At 37.2% G+C, this 13,227-nt stretch overlaps 1 long non-coding RNA gene across 2 annotated transcripts in view; it reads right to left on the bottom strand.

The window, feature by feature from the left end:
* Nucleotides 1-10,446, bottom strand: part of LOC123385062 — a 332,116-nt gene extending 321,670 nt beyond the window's left edge. For both annotated transcript variants that reach the window (XR_006597077.1, XR_006597078.1), the window contains exon 1: nucleotides 10,348-10,446. This is a non-coding gene — a long non-coding RNA (uncharacterized LOC123385062). The remainder of the gene's footprint in view (nucleotides 1-10,347) is intronic.
* Between the last annotated feature and the right edge of the window lie 2,781 nt (nucleotides 10,447-13,227).

Raw genomic sequence — 13,227 nt, forward strand, 5'->3', positions numbered from 1 at the left:
GAAAGACTCTTCTTGTAAAACAAATCATGTTTATGATATACATTGCTAGAGGGGGTTCAGTCCTCCAGGTCTCTATAGAATTCATGATGACATATCTAAATCTTTATCCTGTGGCAAGTATTTATATATATATGAAATGTCCAAACTAACAACACAACTAAAAGATTCAGTGTCCATAATTCAAAGATATAGGAAATAAGATGTTATCAAGTATATATGCATGGCAGATGGTAGTGTTTATAGAGCATTCACTATTTTCAAAGAGAAAGTAGATTCTTTGAAGATGTGGGAAGGAAAAAAAGAGAAACATTTCCTGTCCTTCACAATGTTAGTATTTGTTTGGTTATTCAGAACACATTCCTGATAAACTTGGAAGCAACTACAAAGCAATATATTAAAACTGCAAATTAAAATAATGTATACTGTAAAAGTGTAGGAAAAAAAACTTTGAATAAGGGAGGAATTAGGGGTGGGTGTGTTTAAGTGGAGGAGGCTTCCTTTTAGAAGTAAGAGGAGCCGGGGTACCTGGGTGGCTCAGTTGGTTAAGCGTCCAACTTCGGCTCAGGTCATGATCTCACAGTTTGTGAGTTCAAGCCCTGCATCAGACTCTATGCTGACAGCTTGGAGCCTACTTTGGATTCTGTGTCTCCCTCTGTCTCTCTGCCCCTCCCCCACTCATGCTCTGTGTCTCTGTCTCTCTTAAAAATAAATAAACATAAAAAAAAGAGAAGTAAATTTTAAAAATTGGTATAGAAGTGAAGAGAGCAGTCCAAGAAAAGAGTATGGTGTATCCCTAGCTATCTTAGTAGATATCTCTACAAACATTAATAAGGAAATACATAAAGTAAATTATATTTTCTTAGATGGAGAATGTATCAAGTGTTGATATGATCCTTAGGCCATTGGAATGACACGAGTAAACATGACATAAAGAAAGAACAATTAGTTGTATTTTAGTAGAAAATGGTCAGGATATTATACATTTCTCCAGGTGTGAAAGCATGGAAAATGAGTGTGTGGAGATTCCACTGATGATACTATCCAAACAGACAAAGAAGCCATTGACTGGAAGCCTTGGAGGTATCCAAGAAGCCAGGGCCTATAGTGATAGGAAGAAACTGAGGATAGGACAGCAAAATAGCATGCTCCTCAAAAGAACAGGGTTTTGTTTTTTCGTTGTTTCAATAATAGGATGAAGAAGTAATGATCTGTGTTAGGGTATAAAGAGTAACCAAACATCACCTATCTTTTCCAACTGACCCAATTCTCACAGAAATTAAGAGATGAGATTCTGGCACAGAAAGATCAAGAGATCACACTGAGTTGTTTTGTTTTGTCTTTTGCCCCAGCACTGTACTTTTATTTCTCTACCAACTCCATGTCAATAGGTGGTTACAGGGCCCTGTCACTCTCCCCCACCCCAAGACCCCCTTTCCTAGAGCAGGAAAGAAGCAGAGAATCTCTGTGGGCTGGTACCCCCTAAGGATCACACTGGTTTTAAGTAACAGTTAACAATCACTATGGCCAAGTGCATTGTACAGTATTTTAAAGTTGTACTAAGTTACTTAATCTTCACAGAGCTATTGGATAAAATATTATTATTCTCTCCATGAAACACATGAAGAGATTGAGGTTCACAGTGCTAATTAAGAACAGAGCTAAGGGTCATCTGGGTGGTTCAGTCGATTGTGAGACTTCTGCTGAAGTTATGATCTCACTGTTCTTGGGTTCCAGCCCCACAACCAGCACTGTGCTGATAGTTCAGAGCCTGGAGCCTGCTTTGGATTCTGAGTCTCCCTCTCTCTCTGTCCCTCCCCCACTCGTGCTCTGTCTCTCTCTCTCTCAAAAACAAATAAAAACATTTAAAAATTTTTTTAAAAAGAACAGAGCTAAGAGTAAAATTTGTCTGAGTCCAGTTGTTACTAGAAAATGTTGCCAAAGTTTATAACAACAATGGGCTTCCAAAAATTAGATTATGAAACTAGATTTACTCACTCAGCTATAAACAGCACTGCAGTGTCTCAGACTTCTCCAAGGACCTTCTTTCTCTTCCCTAATAAAGTGAATGGAATGAAAGTGTAGACCAGAATGTATGCTTCCTGTGTGCACCTTACCTCCCTGGAGGAAGAAGTAGGAAGGGCCCATTTCTACTACTCATTCAGAGACAAGTCATGTTTCCTCCCTCTGGGCAGAATTAAGTAAGGTGGTAGAAAAAGATCAGTGTTATGCTAGTGGAAACCCCTGTCCTGCCTGTAGCAGAAAGCACAGTCTGTGTCCCTCCTTGCACACACTCAAAATGTCTAGAAGCAGAATGAAAGAAAAATAAAGACTTGTCTGACCTCTTGATCATGAGATGTGAGCTGAAGCAAAATAGGCCAGCAACCCCATCCTCCGAATGTTACCTAGAAAGTAGAATTCTCATAAAGAACTCTAGGTAGCATTGTGTTAAGCAAGCAAAAAATAAATAAATAAATTCAGTAAAGGTATGGATGATTTAGGAGAGTTTGAATAAAAAGAAATGCATATACACATATATCACGCATATACATGTGTGATGTGAGATATGTAGAGAGAGAAAGACAGAGACAGAGATAGCAGTCTTAGAAGGCTCAGGTCCAGTAAAGAGGTCTGGGAGGAAAAGGAGAACTATAAGTTTGGGTTAAAGAAGTGTGAATATGACAAAATAAAGATGGCTTAAAAGGAGCTATTGGTAAGTATGTTTGGTTTCCTCTTTATAACCACCTGGTGGATGATGTACATGCTGGCCTCATTTAACTGAGGATCTGAGGACAATATTCCTTTTTTTTTTTTTTTTTTTGGCTTCACACCCAGCACAGAGGCCAATGTGGGGCACCACTCACAACCCTGAGATCAAGACCTGAGATGAGATCAAGAGTCAGATGCTTAATGGACTGAGCCATCCAGGTGCCCCAATATTCCTTTATCTCTTGACCTCCTGAGATTGCTAGTGTCAGGGGACAGCTACAAGCAAGGTGGCCTTGACACCCTCATGCATATTGGGTAGAGGGCCTGGAAGAGGAAGAGAAATAAATAGTTTAATACTTGGAAGCAGCATGACTGTTTTCTGTGGCTAGTGTAGTATTAATCTTCAGTTTTAAATACCCAGGAGGTATTAGCAATGAATATATTTAGCAAAATGCCATGGTAGCTAAAAGTACAAACTGGAGATAGATATTAGGGCTAGGAATTGAGCCTAGGTTAACATTCTAAATGGAAAGATTAACTGGAACTACAGGAAAGAGGGCAAAGAGGGGAAAGGAATAAGATGAGAAAGGGTCAGAAGAAATTGTCAGAGAGAAGGGAGACAATTTAACAGAGTACAATTTAACAGAGTACAGTGTCCAGGGTTCACAAGATTTTCAAGAAGGTTTTTTTTCAAGAAGATTTTCGAGAAGAAACACAATCAGAACAACTGAACCCAATAATACAGGGCAAGGCATGTTTCAGAACTAAATGAAGCCTGTTAAGAAGGAACTGCAGATATTCAAGAGAACATTTTCCATTGGGTGGTTAAAGAAAAAAAGTTCCGGATTCAAGCGGATAAGGAGATCTTCTGAAATGAAATGATTGGCTAAGAGAATGGGAAAGATTGAGATCATGATAAAAGCAGTACATAGATGCAGTGAATGATAGAAGGATGGGAGGGCTGTAGTCAGAGAAACACATGAGAATCTGAGTGTTTGAAAGGGAAGACATGTTTTTCAAATATCATTTAAATTGTGATCTTGGTTTGCACTTCCACTAAGAAGTCAAAAATAAAGATTATATGTGACACTTAAAAATTGGGGGTACCCAGTAAACCTTAATTTTTTTTAGCTTGACTTCAGAAAAAATGGATTTGACTTAAAAGTTACTACCAGTTTCCATCTCAGATTAAGTGGTATATACCACCTTGCCTTTAAAAACATTTGAGAAACTCACCTAAATAGCAAATGTAAAATAATTGAAAACTTCTTGCTGAAAAAAGCTATAAAAGGCACCATTCTCTGGCATGTGAGAGTTTCAGATTGGATGTTTTACTTGCCAATCATCCAGGATCAGTCAAGAAGTCTAGCTTTGAACCAGAGTAGAGAGAGGATCAGTCAAGAAGTCTAGCTTTGAACCAGAGTAGAGAGAGGCTTCTCTTCTCTCTAGGCCCAGGACACATTTAATCTAGACTTTAGGCAGGGGAGTGTGGGCAAAGGCACCTTTTTTGAAGAGACTGGTTGATCACTATACCATCAAGACAACGCGGGAGCCACAGATAGAGACCAATAGAGGGCACCCCTATGAGAGGCATAATCTCAGGACTCCAAGAGCAGTGATTAGAATTCAAAGTTTCCTTTTTCTTTCATTTAAACCCAAGTTTTCAGTAAAGTTCATTAAGGTCAGTAAAGTTCATTAGCTCTGCACTGAACAGTGAAGAGACTGGCTAGTGCCCACCCTTGGAGAAGGGATGATAGTATAACAGAGCAGCAGCAACTTGGAGACATTTATGACCCAGTGACAAGAAAGGACCTATAGAAAGCGAAAGCAAATATTCAAAAAGAGAATAGGTGTAGATGACAAGTAACTACCACCTTTTCTTGGGGAGTCCCAAAAATTCATCATGGAAAAAAAGCAATTTGAAAATATAAACTTCTTAAGCTTTCAGGATGCAGGCTGTGGGAAACATGGCTGGCTTAAAGACTGCGTAATTTCTGAGTTCCAGATACATAAACAAACTCCAATTATAAAAAACCATATTGTTTTCTGAGAACATGCTTATGTATCAACTGGAATTTATGATACATTTTTCAATAAAAATCATTTCAAATGTTTTTTTTTAATTTTTATTTTAAAGTAGTCCACAAAGCATCTCTAACTCACTGCATTTGATTTCTGGTGCTTATGATGATGCAATCACTCTACTAAACATCTTTATCATATTATCTCTATTAATTCTCATAATAATTTTATGAAGTGGCTACTGCTATACTATTTTTCTGTAAAAGTAACTGGCATATTCAGCAGTTTTCAATGCTCAATGTCACACAGATAATGTGGGGTTCTGCTGGGATATGAACACAAAATATCAGACCTGAGAATTTACACTCTTAAATATTACACATCGTACTGTAATACACTGTAATTATGGAACCAAATAATTGTGTATGTATGGAAATGTGAATGTCAGTGTGAGTGTATGTGTGTGTGTGTGTGTGTGAGAGAGAGAGAGAGAGAGAGAGAGGGCACATAATACAAATTGCAACCTTAAAATCCAGGAGTATACACTACCAAAAGTAGTAAGAAGGTCCCCTCCCACACACACACTTTGCAGTGATGGTTGTCAGTCTGCTATGTCCTAACTAAATGGTTATTACTCTATTCATCTGAGACAGCAACCTAGTAGATGGGCATTCATGTAATGGGGGGGTCACTGAATTGAGGCTCAGGAAGCTTCTTGGTCTAGAAAGCAGATTGCTAGTACAGTGTCCAGAGTGCAGCAAATGATAAAAAAAAAAGTTAATTAAATGAGTGAAGAAGTAAACAGAAAAGACCCAGGGGCAGGGAGAAGTGTTGCCCTTGCAATAATTTCTTCATACATAAAGAATTAGATAAGTAGAATTTTCTACTTGCTTAAGAGTAATATATGTGAAACCATGAAGTGGTTATATATGTAATATATGTGAGTATATACATGAGAGTAATATATGTGAAACCATGAAGTATATGTGGATCCATGCTGGAGTGGGAACAAAATGAAACAGTGTGGGGTGATTGCAATTGTTATAGGCTGAGAAAACAAAAGAAACAGAAAACTGAGTCAAAAGAAAAGAACAAAAGGAGTTACTATCCTAGAAGTCATGGATTTCATGATTTCTGTGAAGATGCAACTTCTTGTTTATTCTGTTCATTGAATAGGTGTGAATGAGCTTTGTTTTACTTTACCTTATCAGAACAACGTTGTCATTATTGATCATTTTAACTGCATATGCAGCATTTATAATAGATCTTTCTGGGTATTGGCATGCAATACCACCAAGGATATTTCACAGGCAAATTTTAAAGAAATGTGAATATTTTCCAGTGTATTAATTTTGGTTTGCTTATGTTCGAATGACTTCCAGATTAAATATTAGAGAAAGAAGTCACTCTTCGTAGTTTCATAAAGCCTGGGGAAAACACAAACAAGAAGCTAGAAATATTTTTCAAAATTCCTAAACCTCTTAAAAGCGCTAACAGACTCAAAAGACTAATATCATTCTAAAGTTTATTCAAAATGAATTTTAGATTGGGCAGAGACAGTGATTGACAACCGGAAATATGAGTGAAAAGGAGCTTAAATAATTTGGTACATCATGACATGTCTCTGCCAGCATTTATTCTACAATAAATAAATGCAAGGTCTATAAATTATTTAGTTCCAGAGTCTGATTTTATTGTTAAAGAATACTAACTTTTAGAAAAGTAGTGACACAATCCTTCCCATTTCTTTTTTTTTTTTTTAAGTTAATTTACTTAATTTGAGAGAGAGCACACAAGTGGGGAAGGGGCAGAGGAAGAGGGAGAGAGAATCCCAAGCAGGCTCTGTGCTGTCAGCTCTGAACCCCAGGTGGGGCTTGAACTCACAAACCATGAGATCATGACCTGCTCCAAAATTAAGAGTCAGATGCTTAACCGACTGAGCCACACAGCCTTCCACCTCCATTTCTTTTTCATTGTACATTTTTTCTTGAATATTTTTTCAGAGGGATTTGTTCATACCTCAACAATGTCAGACTGAAAGCTGAGTTTCCATGTTACTTAGGAAAAATGTAATTTGCTTTCTCCAATAACTTAGCTCTTGAAAATCATCTCTAAATCAAATTAGTAGTAATCAATAATTTAAAATGCAGTAAAGAATGTCACAATTAAAAAGACAAGTCAACAGTGGATTATTTTGCAAAGTAATAACTTTCTTGAAATGCTAGTCATTTTCTTTCTTTTTTTTTTTTTTTAAATTTTTTTTTCAACGTTTATTTATTTTTGGGACAGAGAGAGACAGAGCATGAATGGGGAAGGGGCAGAGAGAGAGGGAGATACAGAATCAGAAACAGGTTCCAGGCTCTGAGCCATCAGCCCAGAGCCCGACACGGGGCTCGAACTCACGGACCGCGAGATCGTGACCTGAGCTGAAGTCGGACGCTTAACCGACTGCGCCACCCAGGCGCCCCAATGCTAGTCATTTTCTAATGTAAGTTTCCTGTATGTGTGTTTTCTTAATATGGATAGATGCACATTCACTTGCATAAGATATTTTATCTCACATAAAATCTGTACATAATCAGCTTTTATATTAGAATTCTATATCAATTCTTAGACTAGAGAGCATGGAAGTCACAAATCTCAAAAAATTATTATAAAAGGCTGACAATTCATGAAGATAATAAAAACCAAAGGAGTCTGTATAAGGTCGAATCATTTTGAAATCACATATGTGAAAACACTCAGCTGAATTGCTTCAGGTAAAGAAATGAACAAAATATCAGTGACTACAAAAATAATCATTCGAGTTGCCCTTCCCTGCAACCTTGAAGTTGAGCGTTGGCACATGACTCATTTTGGCCAATGAAATGTGTGTGGATCTGACATGTGTCACACTTGAGCAGAAACATTTAACAGCAGAGTGCAATCATCCGTTCTTGTTCTTCTCCTGTCTTGACAAATATGGAAGTGCATATTGATTTGGAGGTGCAACACTGAGCCATCTCATGGAGCACAGCTGCCCCAGAGAGTTATTCAGGCATCCAAGGACTCTGTGTTAGCAAGAAATAAACGTCTGTTGTTTTAGCACAGAGAGCAGCAAGCTTTATCTATAAGGGTAAAATAGTAAATATTTTCAGCCTTGTGAGCCTAATGCTCTCTATCTCAACCACTCATTCTTTCCATTCTAATGGGAAAGCAGCCATAAACAATATGTAAAGAAATGGGTGTGGCTGTGTTTTAGTAAAACATTATTTATAAAAACGGTGGATGGCCTGATCTGGCTTTGTTTTGAGCCACTGAGATTTTCACGTTGATTCCTGCTGCAACATAATTTATAATAACCTAATACAAGCATCTTTTATTCTTTCTTGTCCAATACTGTTCTATTAGAGAGGAAAATGGTTGTGGTATGATATGGAAAGGACGGAAATGTATCCCTGAGAGGGAAGGAGAATAGTCAGCATGGCATCCCACTCTTCTCCAAGATAACCGTTTTCCTCTCCACAACTCATAGATGTTGATCAGTGCCCAAACTAATTTTTGTTTAATTTTTTAAAATTCATTTATTATTTTGAGAGACAGAGACAGAGAGATCCTAAGTGGGGAAGGGCCAGAGGGAGAGAGAATCCCAAGCAGGCTCCTCAGCATCAGTGCAGAACCCGATGTGGGGCTCAAACCTGCGAACTGTGAGATCATGACCTGAGCTGAAGTTGGATACTTAACCAACTGAGCCACCCAGGCACCCCCAAACTGATTTTTTAAATAACAACTTTATTGAAATATAATTCACACATGATAAAAGTCACTCTTTGAAAATGGCTGACTCAATGGTTTTCAGTATAGTCCCAGAGTTGTGCAATCATTACCACTAATTAAGAACATTTTCATTATCTCCAAAAGAAACTCTGTACCCATTAGCAGTCATTCCCCTTTCTCTCTTCCCCTCAGTGCCCAGCAGTTACTAATCTTTGTTTGGAGTCAGTAATTTGCTATCCTCAACCCTTCATATAAATGGAATCATAAAATATGTAGTATTTTGTAACTGGCTTTATTCACTTAGCACAGTGTGTTTAAGGCTCATCTATCTTGTAGCATGTACCAGTACTTTATTCCTTTTTATTGCTGAATAATCTTTCATTATATGGATATACCAATTTTGCTGATCCATTAATCAGTTGATAGATATTTATGATGTTTATGTTTTTTTGGTTATTGTGAGTAATGCAGTTATGAAATCTGTGGTCAAGTTTTTGCATAAAAATACACTTTCCTTTCTCTTGAGTACATATCTACAAGAGAAAATCCTGGGACAATTGGTAACTCTGTGCTACCATTTTGAGGAATTACCAAACTGTTTTCCAAAGTGGTTGAATCATTTTACATTCCTACCAGGAATGCAATGTTTCCAAATTCTCATCAACACTTGTTATTGTCTGCCTTTTTAGACATCCTAGTGAGGATGAATACTAGCTCTTTGTGGCTTTCACTAGCATTTCCTAATAACTGATAATGTTGAACATCTTTTCATGTGCCTTTTGGACATTTGTATATCTTTTTGGCAGAAACATCTATTCAAATCATTTGCGTATGTAAAAAAAATGTTTAGGTATCTATTTATTTTTGAAAGCAAGAGAAGCAGAGCACAAGTTAGGGAGGGGCAGAGAGAGAGACACACAGAATCTGAAGCAGGCTCCAGGCTCCAAGCTGTCAGCACAGAGCCCAACATGGGCTAGAACACAGGAACTCCGGGATCACGACCTAATCAGAAGTCAGACTCTTATCCGACTGAGCCACCAGGCGCCCAATCATTTGCCTGTTTTTATTAGGTTATCTTTCTGTTGTTGAGTTTTAAAAGTTATTTATGTATTCTAGTTACAAGAACCTTCTCAGATACATAATTGACAAATATTTTCTCCTTTTCTGGGGTGTTGTCTTTTCACTTTCTTGATGGTATTAGTAATGCACAAGATTTTAAAATGTTGATAAGGTCAAATTTATCTGTTTTTTTTTCTTTTCTTTTCTTACTTGTGCTGTTGTTGTCATATGTCAGAATTCTATGCCAAACCCAAGGTCATAAAGATTTACCCTTATATTGTCTTCTAAGAGTTTTATAGTTTTAGATCTTCAATAGCAGTGTTTTTAGTGTAAACCCTGACAGTTGGCTTTTCTTTTTGTAATGCAAGTGCCTGATTTAAGCTTTGATCGCTGAGGCATCCACTTCAAAGAGGCATCAACTTCAAAGATGGCTATCTGGAATAAAAACATTGCAAGCCACAGGACTAGATAAAGCTAAATAAAGAATCAAGTCTACATCCCTGACCCCAGACTCGTTTGTTTTAGTGATCTTGGTTAATTTCAATAACTGACCATCGAGGCCACTTGTTTTTTCTCTTCTTACATTTTGAATTTCCACTCTTACATTTTAAATCCACCAATAAGAAGTGAGATCTTGCAACCCTAGACCCCCACTTTCAACCCCAATGAAAGCAGAACCCCAGGCCTGTGCTTATTCTCTCTCTCTCTCTCTCTCTCTCTCTCTCTCTCTCTCTCTCTCCCCTTCACCTCATTGTGTGGCCCCAGATGTGCTATGTAATTTCCAGAACTTGTTAAGTAACCAACCTTTTCTCTTTCAAAGGTTCCTGATGGTTATTGCTGAAGGCATCTTGCAATCATAATAAGAACCACAGGGGCTTGATCTCACCACAGTGCTGGTTATTGATAGGCTGAGAATGACACAAAAGAGTGTTTTGTCCATTTTGAGTTAATTTATCTAATTTAAGTTAATTTAAATTTATAAATATAAATAAATACAAATATAATTTGTTGAAAAGACTATTTTTCCCCACTGAATGGTCCTTAAATTTTTGTCAAAAATGAGTTGACTATGGGGCGCCTGGGTGGCGCAGTCGGTTAAGCGTCCGACTTCAGCCAGGTCACGATCTCGCGGTCTGTGAGTTCGAGCCCCGCGTCGGGCTCTGGGCTGATGGCTCAGAGCCTGGAGCCTGTTTCCGATTCTGTGTCTCCCTCTCTCTCTGCCCCTCGCCCGTTCATGCTCTGTCTCTCTCTGTCCCAAAAATAAATAAATAAACGTTGAAAAAAAATTTTTTTTAAAATGAGTTGACTATACACACATGAGTTTACTTCTGGACTCTCAATTCTATTGCTTAGATTTATGTTCTATCCTTATGCCAATAGTACACTATCCTTGATTATGGTAGGTTTTAAATAAGTTTTTAAATCATTAAGTATCAGTCTTCCAACTTTGTTCTTTTTCAAGATTGTTTTGGCTATTTTCAGTCATAAATTCTATGTGAATTTTAGAATCAACTTGTCAATTTCTACAAAGACGACGGTGAGATTCTGATAGATATTGTATTGAATCTATAGACCAATCTGTGGAATACTGTCCTCATAATGTTAAGTCTTCTAATCCATGAATACACCATGTCTTTCCATTTATTTAGGTCTTCTTTAATTTCAATCCCTTTGTTAAATTTATTCCAAACTATTTTATTCTTTTTGATGCTGTTGCAAATGCAATTGTTTTCTTCACTTCATGTTTGCATTGGTAATTACAAATATATAGAAATACAATTAATTTCTGTATATCAATTTTGTATCTTGCAACCTTGCTAAATTTATTTATAGGTTCTAATAGTTGTTTAGTGGATTCCTTAGGATTTCTATGTACAAGATGATGACATCTGCAAATAAATATTGTTTTACTCCTTTCTACATTTTATAGAGGAGAAAAATTTTGGAGGTCTTTACTCTGTTGTTCGAGAATGCTTCTTCCATCCGGTTTTGAGAGAAATGGTGCCATTATGTATGATGTAAAATAAAAACTCAATAATAATGAAAAATGGGACTTAAAATAACAGTGAGATATCCAGAGGATATTTTCTGAACATTTTTCAAATACAAGTAATTTTTTATATTCAAAAATTGAATTAGCTTATAATTCTTCGGATATCTCTCAAGATGTAAGTGATTCAGTGTACAGATTTTTAAGTCCTGAACTAATGTTTTATACCAACAAAAATACCAGTATTTTCATATTTACAACTAGCATAGTATATGTATATCTGAAAAGCTGTATTGCTAACAATAAATCAGTCTTATTTACAAGAAAAAGGGCAACTATGGGATACATGCCAAGGAGGAGGGAGAATATGCTTATTGTCTTCTCAAAAGCCTTTTGGGTGAAGCTAAATTGAGGAATGACAGAAGAGACAACATGCAAGGATCACAGGAAGTGGGCAAAGTGTCAGGAATTCAATGAGTAAAGGAGGGAACTCAGAAACTGATTACTCTTCATGGGACATATTCACCTAAATTTAAAGATAATTGACTGGAAAGATGTCTAAGAAATATACACTTTTATTAAAATTTGTCTCACTCCCAAAATTCACCTACTCTGAATGTTCTTATAATTTTCTGACTGCTGAAAAGTAAACTATAATAGGAAAAATGAAGTCAATTTAAGCTACTGCTCTTGTTAATAGGACAACCCCCCACAATTCTACAGTTAGCAAGCTATTATAGGCATTCATGTTTTATACTGGTAATTACAGTATAATTCATGTTAATTCGAAAGCATGTTATGCTGATAATCGTACCAGCAACTTGTGTCACTGTTTCATGGAAGAATCTTGCTAATTATTTAATAATTCACTAACTGCAAAAAATAATGGTGAGGACTCCAAACTCCAGGTCTTGGGATATTTTAGAAAATCGTATCCACTTTCGAATTAACCTATGAAAACCTTAGTGATGCCACCGTGCTAAAGAACAAATGCACACCAGGAGTGGCTAATTTAAACTTTCAAACATATTATCCATGACTTTAAAAAGTCCTGTGACACATGTGAATTGAAATATCAAATTCTAGACACCATTAATATAATAGATACTCTTAGGCATCCCACACAGGTCCCCTTACTGCTTGCTAAAGCAGGTATTCCTCATCTGCCGGGTGCTGGGTGCTTATGATACCCAGTTCCCGCTTCTCCAGAGAATTCCTATTGGATGAACAGGAGCCACCTTGCTCCATAGAAAAAGCACATTGCTCCTCATCCCCATCTTGCCCTTGTAGCTGGGAGCCAGGACTGGTCATGACAGACACAACTATATGAACAGATGCTCCCTTTGCCTCCTGGGGTAATTCTCAGGTGTGATTGATGCTGCAGAGATTCCGTGCAATCAGGCTAGGTTTAAACTCACATTCTTGCTTAGCAGCTTCCCCTAATCTTACTTTGCTTACTTCAGTTTCTTTCTCCTAAAGGACATCCTCAATCACTTGCACTTGAATCCCATCTCCGGCTTTCCTGCTAGAGAATCAGAACTAAGACAATTCATTTCCCTGATTGAAGGTGATGGAAGAAATCTTACATTTTGGAACACCTACGATGTCCTACTCTGCACAAGTGGTACTGTTATTATTCTCATTTCATACTGAAGAAAACAATCAGAATATCCAAATCCCATACTATATCCACT

The sequence above is a fragment of the Felis catus genome, chromosome B1, assembly GCF_018350175.1.
Source record: "Felis catus isolate Fca126 chromosome B1, F.catus_Fca126_mat1.0, whole genome shotgun sequence".
Taxonomy (NCBI): Eukaryota; Metazoa; Chordata; class Mammalia; order Carnivora; family Felidae; genus Felis; species Felis catus.